Here is a 19,250-nt window from a genome sequence, read left to right as displayed (position 1 = left end):
GGCGGGGGCCGCGCGCCTGCCCCGGGCCCGCTGGTTACCCGAGGGCAGCGCGCGCCGGTGGCCTGTCGAGGGCTTCTCCAGTCCCCTCCGCTGCTGGGCTGCGCTCTGCCGGGGGCGCGCGAGCCGAGGTCCTCCTGCCCCGTGGGTCTGCATCCTGATGGGGGAAGAGAGAGGTAATGGAGAAACCAGGCTGCAAACATGGTGCGGGCAGATACAGGTCTTATTACATAATTAACGTTACTAATTTTTCCACGAAGGCCATGGAACARTCAGAACTAGAGGCACATGGCAAAAACACTGCAAGGAGTAGTCCTCAGCCTTCCTAACCTCACGACAGCCTCTCTACTTTTGTTAGCAGGACTGAACTGGAAGWAGTAACACCGTTAGTTCAGATCTTTCTGGCTGGACTAGACAAGCACATGGGGTTTGTGAGCCAGTTATCCCCCCTGACAATTTGGAGACCATCAAGTTGCATCTAAGACCCCTGGTCTTTAYCCCAAGTGCGAGGAATGGGTTTCTACAGCAGCACTGACGAGAACAACTYGGATTACTCACAGTGCAGTTCAAAGAGCCAGAGGCCACAAATATCCCTATGATTCATGCAAAAGTTTGCCAGATGGTTTTACATGTTTTGGAGTTAGAGTTATTTTCTGCCAGCTCTGCTCTGAAGACGCCTCCAGTTTTGGAGAAGGCACATAGCCCCCCTTTACCAACACGCAAAGGAAGAGAAAGCATTTTCGGCTCTCATCAGTGCTGAGCGGAAGTCCAGCACAATCCTCCCCCACCCCATATGGACTASAGCAGGATGTGAAAAAAGCAAGATTACAAACCAAGCTGTAACTATATTTGGCAAAAAATGTTTGTTGCCATAAAAGACAACACCTTCCAGGAGCTAAAGTGTTCTGGCTTCTGTCCAACAGAATATGCAATGTAGATATTATATTTAATAGCTCTTATTCTTAGAGAATTAAAAAAATGCATCACTTCCCTGGATGGGGGCTGAACTGAATCACTGTGTGGTTTTCGCTTTGCTTCGGCTATATGAAATTTAGTGCAGTCCCTTATTGCTCTCACTTTGTTCTAATTAGTGTCAAACCTCATTGTTTTCCTTACTGTCAAGTCATAGCTAATGAAAGGGCTTGAATTGTGCAAGATGTCCAAAGGCACGTCTGTTTTATGCAGACAAAATATTTTTTGATCTAACCCTTCTGTACTTAGAAAAGGTGAGGCATATTTATGCTTACTATAGAATTCTTTGCAACTAAAACACAGATACGTTACCCTGTTCTCCAGATCTTTCTGATGAACACTAAAATATGTAAGAGAATATACCTGCAACTTTTTCCAACTATTTTATATTTCCTATAGTCTCAAGTTTTAAATTAACTGAGCTTGGATTTACCGACCATGTACCGTATTAGCAGTCAAGAAAGCACATGTTTTGTGCATAAGCTAGCTGGAACACTGGGATGGCATCAGTTGGCCAGAGAAATGACCCACTTAGTACAGTGTGCTGTTTCCAATGGCAGCTGGTAATGCCTTGGGAAGACTATGAAAACGAGATGTGTACATAACAATACTTTCCTGATACATACTCTCAGCTTTCAGAACTCTGCAGCTCAGAGACTTATAGCTAGGAGTACTATATTTCTGTTTAATAGCTCTTGATAGGCAAATTAATGGAAGAAAAACGCAATTGCTCTCTTAATCCATAAAAGCTTTCGACACCTACAGCCTGATGCAATGAATCCCTTGGTTTAACTCCACGCTGTGTAAAAATCACTTCTGTATGTTTTGAACTTCCTGATTGGTATTTCTATTTGATGTTTCTTACCTTTTGTGTTAATTAACCATGAATTATCGTTCTCTATTCACTGTCTCCATACCACTCTGTCTTACAGATTTGTGTCACAGATTCCTTGTACTATAACCTCATCCCTCTGCTAGGCTGACAAGTCTACTGTTCTTCAGGAGCAGTTTCGTAGTACTCAACAAATTTAAGTTGCAGCAGCTTCCATCTCCCTGCCTCAGACTGTATGTTCTTACTCCCACACAGACCTCATGTGCTCCAGGTTGTGTGCTCCTGCCTGCAATTCTTCCCTCACCTCTTCCTTCGTGCCCTCCCTACAGGAGGCCTCACCATGTTATGGGACCTTTTTAATCAACCTCCTCCCAGCCCTGGATAAACTGGCCATCTGTGCCACTAGGATGAAGCTCAGCGGGGGATCCAAGTGACTGCGGGGCTTGTCCACTCATGTCTCCAAGCACAGCACCTCTGTGCAGACAACAGCAGTGATGTTGTCTGGAGGAACCTGGCTCAGCTCTCTCTCAATCCATTTTTGACCTTTCGATCCTCACATTGCCTCCCTTTATTTCACTGATTGCCTCTTTATGCAGGGAGCATGTTCTCCACATTTCTCTTACTCTAACCTTTTTCCTGTGCCTGAAGTGCTTAACAATCTGATTAGAACTCTGCTAGCACCCACTCTTAGAACAGAAGACAAAAAATCCTTTGTACTCAGAGATGCTTGTCTGACCCTGCAGTGAGCTGGTCACTGAGCTAAATTAGGTGAGAACTAACCCCCTAATTTCTCACTCTACTAAGGAAAAAAAAAAAAGGCATTTTTGGAGGGCTTGTTTCCCCACAGAATCGATGAGTACCAGTGCTAACACAGGTAGAGGCAGGAAAGAATGACCACAGCAGTTCTGCACCCTCAGTCACCTCTCCTACAGAACCATTCTGAATCTTCAGTGATCCTTCTTGCTCTTCAAGAACTCTTTCCTAGTTCTATTTTCTTTCTGAGATGGGACAGCTCAGAGGGGAACTGTTTAGATGCTCTAGACTTTTCATTTTTCTGCAAAAATAGTATTTTTTTTAAAACCTAACAACTTATTAACATACTAAATGTTGTCAGTTTCTTTTTTGGTACATAAAAATAAAATGCTAGATTAAGAGATATGCCATCATTAACTGAACTACTTTTAGAAAAATATTTTGAGATAGTACCTTTGGTTCAATTTTCCCTGCCGAAACTACTGTTGGTTTTTAAATCATGTTTTCCTACTTCTATTTAGGTCTACCCAAACAACAGGGGAAACTAACTAATTGAGCAAAGGTAATATACAGAAGTTCTATCTTATGCATAAAGTTACAAAAAAGAATTTTACCTATATATGATTTATCTCTTTCAATTATAGATACCTTACGTCTTGTAAAAAAGTAGTTAAAAGGAGCATGATTTGCAGGATGACAATGTTCCCCTAAGTTTCCAGCCAAGGAATACACTCTTTGGAATTTTATATGTTTTGGAAGGGTGAACAACTAAGTTTGTTTCACGAAACAAACTTATGTTTTCAGAAAAGCTAGAAACAAATTTTAGTTAATTATGATCTAAAGGAAAAAATATAACCTGTCAGTTTATAGTCACAACAACAAGCCCTAAATAAAGTTTACTAAAGAAAGGGTATCCCAATGAAGAGTATCATTTTCTATGGAGTTTTTAGAAGCAACATTACCTATGGGAAACCTTTCCTGTAGCTACTGGTATGTAGATGACTAACTGAATTACACAGGAATTACTGAGTGTGGCAGTTGCTCCTTCATTTGTCATAAGAAATAGTTATGTTTAAACTAGTTATTTGAAAACAAGGCAGAGGCAGATTTATTTGTTCTCTGTAAAGCAGTAAGTCATGGTCAGCTGGGGATAGATACCCTGAGGATAAATGGAATACTTCCAATGGCTTCAAAAAAGGTAGCTAAGAAAAACAACCTTATTGCCAGAAAGTTTCTGCAAAAGCTCTGATTCTCCTTTGCAAATATATTATTTCTGCTGTTACTTCTAGAATTTGCATACATACAAAAGCTCAATAAAGTTAGGGCACGTCAAATAAAAATAAGAATTAGGTCAAAACATGTTAAACCTACACATTCACTCCTCTCTTCAGGAGTAATATACCTCTGTTTACTCATCTTTTTATACTGACTCTCAGGTTTTAAAAGAAATCTAAACAAAAACAACATAATGACAATGTAGTCAGTCATACAAACTTCGGTAGTACAAAGGATTGTTGATCTCACCAAAGCAGTATGCTTCCAGGAAGAACTTCAAGTGAAGGGGAATAGTGAGATGGCCTACTGAATAAAGGACAGTGTTTTAAGAAAAGGGGCCTACTTCTAAGTGTTTGCATTTTTTTGTTCTTTAATACTTTCTGTCAAGCTATTCCATTCTCTTCTTACTGTGATATGTGAAGCCATAATGGGAAATGAGTTGCAAGTCTTTTTTTTTTTTATAACAGTTGTCATAAAATAACTAATATACATAATTTACATAAAGAATAAACATTTCTTTATCACATCTAGTATCTACAGTCAAAATGTTGTATACTTTTGGGGGAAGGAGCAGAGTGAAAGTGGAGACAAAATTTGATAGGTCTCTTGAAATAAATAGCTTTACTCAATTTTGATATCCCGACCTACAAAAATCTCACTTCTCATTCTTACATGATAAGTTAAATATAGAAAAATTCACAGAATGTTGCAAGCATTGAATATATATTTCCTTACATAATTAAATTTCTTTTAAGCCTTATTCTACTTATATAATAGCAACACGCAGCTGCACACAGAAATAATATCTGTAGTCTGTAAAAGCATAGCACTTATTACCTGCTCAGATTCATGAAGCATTTAGAGGTGCTTTCCTTCTCAACGGCAGTGGCTGATTAACTTTCTGCTTGCTTAGCCAGCAAGAGATACAATTTATTATACTGTATTATACTATTACCAAGGCTCCTGTTATGCCTCACATCACCCAAACATCTGTGGCATTTCATAGACCATTATAAATTGCTGTCAGTATTTACTGTCCAGTATTCTTCAAAATACGATAGCTACGATAGTGCACATTTTCAAGCTTTTGTGCTTTTTTGATTCTTTTATCTAAGTGGACACTTAGTTATTTAACGATCATGGGTCAGATCAGCACTTCAGCTGCAGTATCGCTGAAATCAGTAGGTTTGCACACTACACAAAGTCAAAGGAGAACGCAGTTTCCATGTTATCTTAATACATATCTTATGACAACACTGAAAATGCTGTCAAGAGCACAGCCCAAATACATTTCTGTCCCCAAATATTTGGGCATTTTAAGAAAGAAAGAAAATAAGCATTGGCAGAAGTATTTCTGATCTGTGCCACAGCAAGTCTAGAGAAAGCTCTAGCAGTCTGCATTTAATCTTGCTGGTGTAAACAGTTATGTATGTTTTATTAGAAGAAAATAGGTAACTATTGTCATCAGAAGAACTACCTACATGTCAAACAATCACTGTACAAAAAACAAACAAACAAACAAAAAAAACTAAACATGATTTTCTAGACTTCAGAGCAGACCCTGATATTATTACAAGGAGGACCGAGTACTTCTCACATAATAAATATGTTTAGTACTGTCTATAGACATTGAAAAGAAAGAAAATAAAATGCTATAAAATTAAATATTTCTTAATTCTTCAGAAAGAAGAATTCAAAGTGCATAGCCACAGTTATCAAGTCACAACAGGCCAGGCTTACTATAAAAAACTCATTAGAGTCATAGAGTATGACTAAAAATATGGCTAAATAATTCTGTGTTCTTTAGGTCTGTTCCACACTCTTCACATCATGATCTTGAGTCTTATAAATTCTTCCAAGAATATCACAATATATTAAGCACTACGATGCCCTAATTCAATATGAAAGCATTCGGGAAATTCATTATAGAAAAGAGCAGAATTTAGTGAGGACCTTGACCTCAATGAGTTTTCCATCTATTTACATACATCAAGGCAGAAATTTGTATTGAAAGAAATAGCAAAGCCAACCCCACAAATTAATATTTCTCTCTATTTATTTAGAACATGGATAACTAAACAATAATTACTTGTGCACCTTAATTTTGCTCTGATTTGACATCTGAGCTCTTTTTTTAAAAAATATATAAATGAGAGACTTAGTGATTAAAAACATAATGCAAGTCCTAATCACATATATTTGTGGGCAGGCTGCCATTTCAATACATTTCAGAAAAATATGCAAAAGGCAAGTACAAACAATATTCTTTACTGTACTCTGATTCAAATAGTTCTCCTTAGGGAACAGCTGAATGTGCACGTATACCTCTGAATTTGTCTTGTGGGAAGTAATTTTGGTACAATTAGAGTGACTCAACTTATTACTTACGCATTTTTTTGTAATTCCTGCAGGTTCTAGGGGGCAAACACACTTCAATAGATTTACAGGAAGGACAAACATAATTTGTGTCCAGAACATGTTTTGGTGCATGAAAGAGTTATTTTAGAATAACTGTCTTCCTGTATAATGATTAAACTATTACACAAAGATTACATGATGTTGTTCTTTGTTTATCTACGTTTCATTTTTTAGAGTAAAAAAAAAAAWTTTCAGTGCTCTTAGGATTGGCAGACAGTGATTTTTTTCTATATTTACGTAAAAAGTACATCAAAGATTTCAGAAAACTGTTCCATGATAATCTGGTAATCTACCTTCGTAAGCATTATAAGATCTTTTTTGTTATTGTGACTTTCCTATGTGAATTTTTATCAAACCGTAAATGACAATATATCCCTATAAGAATTAGTACAAAGTGATCTTGCTTTCATCAGATATTTTTTTCTTCTTGTTTCAGACACTCCTGTGCCCAAAGTTATGGAGTTACAACACAGAATTTATAGCCCAAGGCCAGAAGCATTATATAGGTTTTAAAGCAACTATTGAAGCCTTCTAGGCTTAAACTATTCAACAGATCCTGTCTAAATTACAGCAAGCAGTCAGTCTGCCCTGACTTGCTCCAGCAGTTCTGCCTCAGCTTGTTCCTGAGYCTGTAAGGGTGTCCTCACAAGACAGTCTTGCAGCTTTCATCCTTTTTGTCAGAATTTACAAGATGGGATACCTGTTTCATCTACCTACCTTATCATAATGTCAGAATTTTGCTAGAATGCAAGTTATAATCTCTTCATTCTCCTGTTGCAACAAAACTTTCAGTCGTATCTGGTCTTTCATATAGCATGGTCTCATTCTTCATAGGCTCACTAATCCCTGAATTATTTCCCATCTATCCACTGGAATTTTCTCCATAACAATGTGGAAAGCTGGGGAAATAACACAAATTGCAAGAGGAGAGCCTTTACAAAACTTTTTTTTTTTTTTTTTTTTTGACTCTAACTAATTTCCAGTGGAGATAGAGACCCTCTCATCAATTTCACATATTCCACTGCTCATTAAATGTCTATGAGATTGTTCTTTTTGGTTACCTTTTCCAGATCCTTTAGAAGTGACCCACAAAACACTCCCCACACAAATATACATTTTTACCTTTCCCATTTGCATACATCTACACAGGCCCTTGCCTACACAGACAAAGATGCCAGAGGAATGAGTTCCTACACTCTTAGTAGCACTTTTCAGTCATTATTTCCTTTACAGAATAGTTTCATTGTCAATAGTTTTTGTGTTGGAATTGATCTGTTTCTATTCATAAGAAATTGTGAAACAAAATATCTATCCAGGAAAAAGCAAAAATAAATGACATACAAAGATGGAAAGTACACCTTAACATAGTGTCTTTCAAAAAGATACTTGAATTCTTACTTTCAAAAGTACTTCTCATGAGATAAAGGATCTGATTCAGTGCTCAGATCTGTAAATTAAAGTACTTTTAAGAACTACAATGGAAAGTTTAGGCAAACTTTCCACTACCATCCACTACCTTTAACTCTCTAATAAATCTAACAAAACTATGATTGTTTTAAACTTACACACTTATTACATTAAATTACCTTTTGCTGTTGTACAGAAGAAAACTCTACTTGCACAGGGTTTATCATGTCAGTAGCTGCTACCAGCTTGTCCATATTGTTCTTTGGTTTCAGCTGTGATCTATGAGAGAAAGATTGATAGAAAATGCCTTATTTGTACAATACTTTTGATGACTATGCTTTAATTCCTGTCAGTAGTTCTATTACAAGTTGATAATAGCAGTCAATTATTTAATTTATTCATATTATGTTAAATACATAAATTGTTTGCAGAAATAATTGTTATTGTTGTAGTAGTTACAAAAGCAATAAATGCTTGTGAAAAAATGTAGTTCTGAATATTTCAGAAACTGGAATTGGGGTTGGGAATGCCTGTATCCTGAGGTGCAAACTTTTAGTTGCTCTTTGGTTCCACTGATCTTTTACTCACAAGTCAAAACCACCTGAAAGTAGAAACTACTACATTATCTGTAACGATACCCAGTTCCAAAGGCCAGCTCAGGTATCAGTATTACACACAGCTGACAAACACCATGATAACAGTTTCTTTCTGTTCAGATGAATAGTATCACTTACAGACCTATTTTCTTACTGGACAATGATCGCTGAGAAAGATGATGCTGGGGGAGTTTCAGCTTTAGCCCATGTTGCTAAGATAATTTAACTCCTTCAGTAATACACAATAGAAGCATCTTCAAATACAAAAGTTGCAGCAGTTAGAGAAAAGCAAAAAGCAGTGCAAAACCAGTAAGGATAACAAAGGATCCATTATATTTACTAAGCAAACAACCTGAGCAGGTCCATCTCTCACCAAGTTTTGGGTATTTATTTTCATTACTTTTTCCAACTACATCACCAGGCCTAATAAGAGATATTACTCTCCACAAACATTGTTTTGTATAGCTCATGAATATCCAGGCTACAAATAACACTTTTTTTCTCTAAGCATTATTGATCAGTATTAACATCAACACCCTTCAGAAGAAAAGCTAGGAGTAGCATCAGTGTTAGCTTGGAATAATGGGGCATGGCTGTGGTAGCACGTTTCCTCTTCTCAAGAGTTTAAGCCCCAGCTAGTTCTGCCTGCGTAGCTCAAGATTTTCACAGCTTACTGAACAAGTGCTGAGTATGTAGTACAGGACTATGTTCTTGTTCTCAGAATTCAAAGGGTTGCATAACACAAAGCAGATACACTTCTAAAACATTTCTGCACACTGGATTTATGTATATTACAGTAACCTCTGAATTCTCAAAACGTCTGCTACTTCTGTCCTGGGCTGGGGCAGTAAGATTGTGTCCTTTTATGAGGAAGTTTCTCTTCTTAAAAAGTATATTCTATAACTTYGAGAATTAAAAAGCATGAAATAGAACGTCATTTCACTCACTGCCCTTCTTCATTCTGCTCTGTATCAAAGTTTAATTTTGTTTTACATTCGAACATGCTCCCTTATAAAGTCATTGACTTTTCTTTTTTCTTTTGTGAATCCAGCCTGCAGTCTGCTCCACTGAATTTAACTGAAAACTCCTAGTAACTTCAGAGAGAACGCAAGTACTAGGTGTCAGTGTTCATTAAAGCAAACGTGTCTGTCTGGGAGCTGGGTGTAGAATAGTTGATGTCCCCACAAGCTTTGTAGGGCTTTTTGTGCAGCTTGTCTAGAGTATGAACAGTTACAATGTTGGTTTTAACTGTTATGGACGTTTGAAACACTGTAACCAGAAAGCTCACCAGTGCAATGGACCAGACAAGGCCATAGTTTAGCAGCTAGCTCCAGAGCAGGGCTCCTCCTGTGCAAGGCAAAAGATGCCATGTCCTCCATGGATAGAAGCAATTACTTATTTACATTATATACTTTTAGCATCTGTGTTTTTTTTTATGAAATCCAGAAACACCAAGCCTTAGCTAGAGATCATGAGTAAAGGRAAAAAAAAAGGAAGCCCAACAACATCTTTTTAGTTTGGAAACTTCCAAATAGAAAAAACAGAACAAGTGTTTTAGGCTCCCAGTCCATGAAAATAACACTGGAAACCAGTCTGCCTGGTATTGTTCCTACAGCTATACTCAAGGAACTTGGACACGGACTCAAATCAATGCATAAATGTGAGTGCCAAATCACTAGAGTCTATTTTCAGGGATACTAACAGAAGAGCTTTTACAAAAAKAAGCAGCTGGAGGAGCTGTAAGATACAGAGGTAGTTTTTAGGTAGCAGGTACGTATGTTTGACAGACTTTGCAACCTAGCACGCAGTGGGTAATTCCCTAAAATTAAAACATGCAATTCACATTCCCCTCAGAAGCAGTATCAAAAGAACTGAGAGAGCAAAAAACTTCCAGATTCAACTTCCTCTCGTCATAGACTGCAAAAGATAGGTTGCTTTTGGATTTTAATCCCCATTATGCCACCCACCAAGGGGAAGGCAAGAATGGGAGAGGAGGAGAAGGGAGCAAAACGCACCACACTTCAATGAACTATGGTAAGTGTAGTTACCAGTAATCTGTAAAGTCCTGCCACTAAATTAAAGTGAAACTGCTTGTCTTCTCAACTTAGAGATGTTAGTAGCTCAAAGGCACTATGGAAATTAAGTAGGTAATGTTTATAATACAATTTAAGACACATAAAGCGATTATCATAATGCTGATCAAGGAGGATATCTACTCTCAGAAATCTTCTACAGAACTGATCAGGTAACCTTTTTTTCCTCCGATATTCAGGAAGAGTTCAGGAAGCCTTAAAATGTGTTCAGTCAGATTTATAATTTGTATTCAGATTATCATGTTTATTGTTCTATTTTACAGTTTTTATTCACAAATTTAAGAAAAGAGATGATGTGGTATAAACAGTTACTGCTCTCCCAACATTTTTGGCTGTGCTAGATCTCTCAAATATACACACACTAGATAAAGAATCACTTTAGAAAATGTTGCTTTAGGGGATTTCAAATGTATTTTTCAGGTAGGCTTTACTAGGTTTTAGTTTCTACTCGAGTTAAATATGACCAGTATTCTTTTAAAAGGAATCCAGGCATACAATAGTTGTATGCTTATTAATGACATCTCCTTCATTATGCTTGTTCATATCCTAATTACAACTGCTGAATCAAGTAGCATCACCTGGTCATTCAGGGGACTGAGATCTAGATTTTAATTAAATCTATAAATATTTTGATGTAAGGATGAAGTACTTTTAAGAATTTTTAAAAACTTTTAAAGAAGTCAAACTAATTATTCTGAATTTAGGCCAATATCAGAAAATTTAAAATTTGTCCCAATTACTTTTCTTCATGCAAGTATGAATTCACAATAATAGATTTATGCACTTTTATTATTAAAAATAAACACTATGATTAATTTACATAGCAATTTATAAACTAAGGATTTATGAACTCAGGAGCTGCAAGTAGACTTCTGCCTGCTTTCCAGACTAAGTCTTAGTATCACACAGCACATTCTATCTAGCCATTTGGGTTTCTTTTTAGTATCACCATACAACAGGGGTGAAACTGGAGAAGCCACACAGTGAAGTATGGAAACAGACTCAAAACCGCTTAAAAACACTCAGTAGGTCTGTTTGTCACACCAGGAAAGTTGGAAGTGAATAATCAAGTCAAGCGTTAATTTATCTCTACTTTGTTTTATTCAATGAATGCCACTTGACTTAAATTAATACCCAACTTGTGCTATTAAGTATTACCAGTCATTCAACATTGGTCAACATATCCATTAAAAAACATGACTTATGGGTCTGCACATGCCAATCCTGCAGAATTGAAATTGTAATCAAATGTCATTTTTTTTCCATAAAAATCAATTTGCTTATCTTCCAAAACACTGAGTTTTAATTAGCTAAGTTATATGTAGCTATTTACACTGTTGTACAGAAATTATCCAGTGGGTTCTAGCCCTCACATACAATTAAAANAAAAAAAAAAAAAAAAAAAAAGGAAAAGGAAATAAAAAAAAGAAAATAAAAAAAAGAACTTCTAGCTTGAGATATCTTTTTGCTTGCAGAGATTTTTATAGTGAACTTCTATGTCAGTCCTAGTTATCTTGTGAAAGAAGCCCTGTTCAAAGCCTCTGGTAGGAATTTCAGGTGAGCAAACAGTAAAGCACCAGGGTGCTTGTTCAAATTTGCTCACAAAATAAGATTTAGAATCAATGCTAATGTTTCTTGTTTTTTCTCCTAAAAGCTTCCTGTTAATTTCAAATGATGAATACTTCCATATTTCTCTCTAATATGCTACACTAGCATTTGAAATTCATACAGTACTTTCAGTACAGGGGAAACAGTACAAACATAAATGATACTGATTTCTTTCACTTTTGCCAATCTTGTTTAATTAAAAACCTTTTACTGTTACTCAATTTATATCTGAGACCTCTCTATACTTTTCTCTTCTTGTGGGGAAAAAAGGGCAAATAATACTCCAATGTAATTCTTATCACCTTAGCCCATGAGGCAGAAAATTCAGGACCTTTCAGAATTCATCTTACAAATATAAGTTAATCCTGAGGAAGCTATCATAAAAAAAACAAAGGAACAAGGACAGATATTTCCACAAAACCAAGGCATAGTGAGAACTGAATTAGTGCTCTGTCCTTACTAAAAGGCAACTTAGATAACTGAGTATGTATTACCAAATTCATCTCCAACATGATTCCACTATTTTTCTTTCATGCTGCACTGGGGACAAACTTCACTCACATGCTATTGAAAGTGTTGGCACAAGCATGAGGGAGCTCAGAAAAAAAATTGTAGAGGATTTGTGATAACCAGGGGGCTTAAGCAGTTTTAAATTGATCTCACACAGACTAATTATTGTCATACAGTGTAACTGAATAGCAATTCATCTTAGTACTAGATTTAAAAGTTTAAAATAACGAAGCCATGTTCTGCATCACAGGAGGTCCACAGTAATACTAATTAAGCCTGATAATCTCCTAAATCTATAGCTGTAAGTCATTCTCCTGGGTGTTAGGTGATACTTTAGCCAAATATTGAAATGTGTGATTCAGATCAACGGATAAATACATACATACATACATAAATAAATGGTTTCAGCACAGCAAGATTAAAATGTTTGCCATTGCTTCAAAATAATAATACGCATTTAATGTTGTCAAGTTTTTAACTAATGATCAATGTATTCCCAGAAAGATTTCTGCTTTTTCCTGTAGGCTAAGTAAGAAAATTGAACAAGATGGTGAAGTTAAGCTACAACATGAGTAAAATTCAATGATAATGTCAAGTTTTTTATGCCTATCTGGAGATAGAATGGGTGCAAATGTTAGAGCTGATGACAGGACTTTGATAATTCTGATTAACATTTTTTTTCTGGGTGGGCTATCCCATTTCCCCTGCTCCCCCAACACACAACACTCTTTGCAGTTTAGTTAAAATATTTCTGATTGTTTGGTCCATTCAACATTCCCCCCCCCCCCAAAAAAAAAAAAAAAAAAAAAAAAAAAAAAAAAAAAAGAAAAGGTGAAAGAGCAACATCATCTCAGTAAATGCTTAATGAGAACTTTTTCTGGTTGCTTGCAGGATCCTTCAACAAGCCAGCTGCACCTTGCACCCTGCATAAGTTGTTAGTGTGTGTGAAGAAGCATGGTGGGCTTTGCTGTCTGTTTTTCTGCATGTGTACTGAGGGTCATATTTTTGGATTCCTTTTCCAAAGCACAAAGTAAATGTGTTCAAAAATTTCATGGAATTAAAACTAGAATGGTTAGCAATGTCCTGCTTCATCAGCAGCCCTCAGAACAGAAACAGAAAAGGAACAACACTTGACTAGCTAGAGAACAGAAAACCTCAAAAAGAAGTCAGAACACTTGCATGTCTTTAAATACAACCTGGAAACCGCTTGTTACTAAGAGGAAGACAGACTTATCTAGAGATCTGTGTGGAAATACTCTTTATTAGCACAGATCAGACTTACAGCCCGTTCATTTTGAGCTTCTTCTGACAGAACTTCTATCTATGCAGTAGCCTGTGGCCCAGATTTTAAGAGTTGGATGCTAGCATCCTGAACTCTGCTTTTTATGGCATTCTCCAGTACACTCTGCTTTTGTAGTATGGCAGTGACCAGTGATACAGGTCATTTCCACTTCTTTGCTAAAAGTCACTTACTTCAAAGAAAGGAAAGCATTTGTTTAAAATAGAAGTAACTGCACTATAAGACTGGAGACAGCAACATTTTTCTCAGGTGCAAACCAGGCTTAAAGCAAGTAGGACCTGTGCTGCCCCCTGCTGTGTAATTTTGGTTTTTCATTCTCGATAGCCAGTTCCTCTTCAGCAACAGTATTTGAAGTCAACAAAAGGTAATACTGCAGAATGGGAATACTGATGTATAACATAATTTTTTCCTATATAAAAAAAATCTTTTAAGAGGGGAATTAGGCACATAAGGCAATGGAGAAAATCTCAGAAAAATGTATCTTGAAACATAGCTGTGTTAATTGGTGTGCTCTTGCTGTGTTTTCATACAAAATCAAACAGGTGGATGCCTCATCTGGGAAAACTGTACATATCTGCTCTGAGGCATTTGTTTACATGTGTACCAGCTGCAACCCAACATACTTCAATTTCCACAAAATAAATAACCTCAAAACACCAACTACTAGTGGCATTCAAATAGTATTTTAGAAAGTATAGAGATGGATAATTAATATCTACCTTTAACCCTATAGATAATGAAAAATTTTGGCTAAGTGTTAATCTTTCTCAACTGTACTCAGCTGCTTGATTTAGGTGGGTTTTTTACCCCAGTTTTTGAAAGAAAAGCAACAGATTTGTGTTTTTTCCTTATTCACAGAAGGGATAAGATGCCTTGGCTACAAATTTTCAAAACAGCTCTATAAGGCTATGTAATAGTTCTTCTTCGGAGCTGCCGGGTAARTAATCCACAATGAGAAAATGCTGTTCTCTCTCAGAATTTTTCCAGTGATCTGTTACTGAGATACAAAGATAGCTACTGAATAGAGAGGAATACTAGATTCACATCAATTTGAAAAGCTCTTTGAATTCTTCATGAGACTGATTCTATATAGATGCAATATATTAATACTAAATATTATCTTGGGGTGAAGACAGACTGAAATAGTTAGCTGCAAATAAAGCAGACTAATAAAAACTTAATCCATTCAGACACTACATGAATAAAAGGATTCCCTCAACTTGAGCAGCCCTGTGTTCTACAAATATTACTAAAATTTTGGGGAAGATGACAGTGAGGTGGTTAAAACACTTACAAATACTAATTAAAATACAAAATGGGTATTTACAAAACATTTGCAAGATTTTTTGAAAATACAAACCACCATTTTCATAATAGTATATTCTTGCAGAAGGTACTGCATTGCTGAGAATGCTTAGGTGCCTCTCACCTAATGTCACTGAAAAAACTTGAAGATGTCTGCTTGAGGACTCACCCCTCTACCCAAGACAGGTTTATTTAGATCATTCCAGTGAAGCCACTTGCCCCCAACATTTCAAAGCAGGAAAAAAAAAAAGCCTCAAACTCACTCTGTCTTGCTCAACACCACTGTTACACCACATTCCTCTTCAGTTCTTCCCTTTTTTCAGAGTTCCAAATCCCATAATTCCCATTTTTTTTCCTTAGAAAATCCTGAACAAACTAGTCAGTCTCAACTTTGATTTTTTTTTTTCTACTTCAGGGCCAGAATCATAGCTTTACCTAGATGCTAGTACTTTGTCTTGCAGAAAGATCGCTCTTGTCTTGCTCTTCACAGGGCAAATACCAGAAGCTAGATCTTCTCACAAAGGGAGATTCCTAGTTCAAGGCTGCTTCTTCTCTAGACCCTTTTGGAAGAAACAAACATTTCTGCAAGTGTGTACATCATGAGAATGTTTAGAAAACTAGTGTCAAGCACCTCTCTTAATAAGCTCTATACTAAATGTACACATTGCATTTACAGAAGAAAAGCATAACCATGAAGTACAGGGCATATACTCACTTCTCAAACCTTTTCCTCACTTACCTCTATGAGCCATATACATACAGCACTGATCTGGGGTGTGTTTCAACTTTCCACTTAAGGTCTTAGAAGCTCAGTCAGGCCTACATATTTCAGGTTGGGCTTTTTTTATTATTATTTTTTATTATTTTTTATTTTTTTATTCTAGAATCTCCTTACACTAACTTAAGCCAGGTTTTGATAAACATTGGTAAGATCTAACACTGAGAAACTCAGCTTGCAAAAGCACAAGAGAAAGACCCTGCCTCACTCAAGAAACTCTTGCATACCTACTTGTCCATCATAAACAACCTCCTTTTATCAACAAGTTTTACTCTGCAAGGTTCAAAGGCTAACCAGCATTTCTGCTCATGCTTGGGAGTTTACTCAAAAAGTCTTAGGAATAGAAAATATACATAACAAAGTAAACTATATAAATTATGTAATTCATGAAATGATATTCATGTATTTTAAACTACAATAAAACACACACTCATTTTAAACAGCTAGTACATTATACAATTTCCCTTGCAGGAAGATATGAACTTTATATATTTAAGAAATGCAAGAAAAAATGACTGCTTATGTTGCTATGACCAAGAAGGTAAGATCTGTGATGTAATTTTTTTTAGATGTTGTGCTGAAGAATCAGTTCTTACAACATACTATGAGGGTCCTCCATTTGAAAGAGGAAATAGAGCTATTAGGGACAGGAAAAAAAATCGAGCTGGAAAATGGTCATACAATAGCAGTTAAATAAATGAGAACTGACATCTTAATCCATTTGAGTATCAGTAGCCTCCTGTGTTATTACTATAATTTTTTCCTTGAATGGAAAGTAGTCTGACTTCTTGGATACAGTAAAAAGCTTCATGAGAATAGACTAACACAAACATTCTGTTCTATTTCATAATGTGAAATGAAGCTCCTATACACTCTGCTATAGCACCTGCTATTAAAGTGTTCTGATTTCAGACAAACTCATGAAAATGATCGGAATTTTATTTTCTTGCTCTTTTGCTAAATGAAAACAATCAAATATTTTTTGTTGATAAAATAAAAATAACAATGTGAGAAGCAAAAAATAAGCAAGTTCAAATGTTTGCTATTGGTTTCTGATGCATAATTTGAATAGATTAAAATAATGAATCTTTTAAAATCCCACATAAAATGGCAGGTATCATCTAGCAAATTTCAGACTGAAATGTACTGATCTTTATCCCTTATCACTGTGACTGGTTTAAGTCACAATGAAATTTTTGCTTCATATTTTAATGTAAGCAGGAGCAGACCTACTTCAAACAACCAAAAGAAATTAAAGAATTCTGGGAAGGCATTAAGATCTCTGCACAAAAATCAGTGATCTGGTGGGATGTTACATTGTATTTAGTAGAATGCTTTGAACTTGATTTTGCACCATTCAAACAAACTGTTAGCCTCCATCAAGTGTTTTGGAAAAAAAATGGATTTCTGATGTATTACAAAATGGTTATCAGAATACAGAAAATCATTTTATATTATCAATTAAACAGGCATCAATTATAATACCACAATTTCTTTCACATTAATATCACATTAATATTGCTGAGTAGTAAGTAGATGTTAAAGTTCTTGCARATTGTCTATTCACAAGATCCCACTGTATATACCTTCACAGGTGAAAATATCAATAATACAGATCCCAAGTGTGTTTCAAATACATTTTGTTTCATTTACTTCTTAACTTTCAAGTGCTTCAGAGTGGTGTTAAACAAGTAGGAGGGAGCATGTATTAATATTGCGATTAAAGTTTAAAAGAAAGATCTTTTAGTAAGAAAGCTGTAACTTATTCTGTTCATGTGACTGAATATCTAGAGTTTTCTTTGCTTATCTTGCTGACATTTATGCTGTTTGGACTTTATAAACAGCAGCAAATGAATGTTTGGAAACATAAATAACTTGGTATGTTTACAAGCTGGGATATAAATATTTTGTTACTCCTTTACCTCTTTATTGGGCAAAGTTTTCAATTACATTCTTTTGTAGGTCTAGCCACTCCTCTGAGCTACGCACCCACAGTACAAACAGTTCCTGCTAATCCCTTTTCCCCTGTTTCGGCTGTTAAGTAATGCTTTGCTTTAAGAAAGTAATTTGGGTTCCTCTTTTCACCATTAGTCATAGTTTCTAAAGGGAAAAATCAGATACTGAGTCCAGTATGACCCACTAGGTAAAATGCCTGCACTAAGTACTATAGCCTTGGGCCCATATCCTGGCAGGAAGATAAGATTGTGCTACACAGAAAGGAACATTCAAGGTTGAGAGTGTGGAAAATTGCTCTCCAGCAATTAACTGGAGAGAAAATAAAAATGAATTAGCTCTGAAGCATAATACATTCCATCAATCAAACTGTTCAGATGCTCACATGTACCTGAGCTCTAATAAATTCAGAGCTCCCTATGGTAAATATTTCCTGGACTCATGACACAGAATAAATGAAACTAAAAGGGCTGAGCTATAAAGAAGTCTGTAAAAGAAAAATCCTTTCTTGTCTGCTGTTCTATTAATGAATACTGTTAGCAAACACTCATTGCTGTAGTATGAATACAGGCACCACTGACTACAGGATTTATCTGAACTCTGAGACAAGGAATATAGGCAGAGATACTAAATCTGCATAAGAATCATATTCTCATGCTTCCTTCAAACACCGTGCATTCCATGGCCTAAGCAAAAATGCCTCCCATGACAGAATTCTTTGGAAAGTGRCTTATTTAGAATTACCCTACAAAATGCTGTCTGCCTGAACTGTGGCAGTGTCAGCTCAAGTCCACTCTACAAGGCAGGAAATGASAATAAACATCGACATTTTTTCTGGCTTTTGTTCTATCGATACATGAAGTACTAAAAAACACTTGTTGAGTCTAAGCCCCTGTCTTGGGGGCTTTCAGCACTATCTGAAAGAGCAAAGATCACTGACTAAAGCTATTAAATCATCACCAGGCTGCCCACTAGAAGTTCCATGTATTTTAACTAATTAATATGAAAGCAAGGATATGAGCATTCTCTATAATAAAAACTCTGCAGAATCAGGTATCTATTCTTGCTTTTAAAGCAAAACTCTCCTTATAGAAGAGTATCATGTATCATGCTAGTGTAATTCTGAATCTCCTTTCTACTGGCACTCCTTTCATGACTTAAAAAGAAGCAGCCCAGTTCTTACTATTCCATTTGCTATGCATGTAAGACAATACACAATATTGCCTAGAGTTAAAGCAACAAAAATCTTGCTGCTACTGAAAAAGAAAGGGTTTTCTTTTTCTGTGTCAGTTGATCAAGAGCCTAAAATAAGTATTTAAGAGAGTGAACAGCCACTAGAGGGCTCATAATTCCATCTAGTCTTTTTAACAAAACAGTAAACAAACTATCAATAATAATTAGTAAAGAACTTAAACATGATCTCTTTCTTGTGTGGTGTTCCTATGACTTTATG

The 19,250-nt window shown here is 36.1% G+C and overlaps 2 long non-coding RNA genes across 2 annotated transcripts in view; one reads left to right on the top strand and one right to left on the bottom strand.

The window, feature by feature from the left end:
• Window positions 1-7: 7 nt before the first annotated feature.
• LOC146587318 (uncharacterized) overlaps window positions 8-19,250 on the bottom strand; it is a 32,296-nt gene continuing 13,053 nt past the window's right edge. Inside the window, exons 4-6 of the long non-coding RNA XR_014897662.1 lie at window positions 15,502-15,626; window positions 7,834-7,933; window positions 8-154 (exon numbers count right to left, since the gene is read on the bottom strand). This is a non-coding gene — a long non-coding RNA (uncharacterized LOC146587318). The remainder of the gene's footprint in view (window positions 155-7,833; window positions 7,934-15,501; window positions 15,627-19,250) is intronic.
• On the top strand, window positions 150-6,760 carry LOC146587319 (uncharacterized). Its single transcript, XR_014897665.1, has 3 exons — window positions 150-201; window positions 3,076-3,116; window positions 6,684-6,760. It is a non-coding gene; the product is annotated as an uncharacterized LOC146587319 (long non-coding RNA).

The sequence above is a fragment of the Rhea americana genome, unplaced genomic scaffold (genome assembly GCF_003343005.1).
Source record: "Rhea americana isolate MKP2758 unplaced genomic scaffold, rheAme1 scaffold_6, whole genome shotgun sequence".
NCBI classification, from domain to species: Eukaryota; Metazoa; Chordata; class Aves; order Rheiformes; family Rheidae; genus Rhea; species Rhea americana.
The sequence above is the reverse complement of the archived record's forward strand: the minus strand, read 5'-3'. Positions and strand labels throughout refer to the sequence as shown.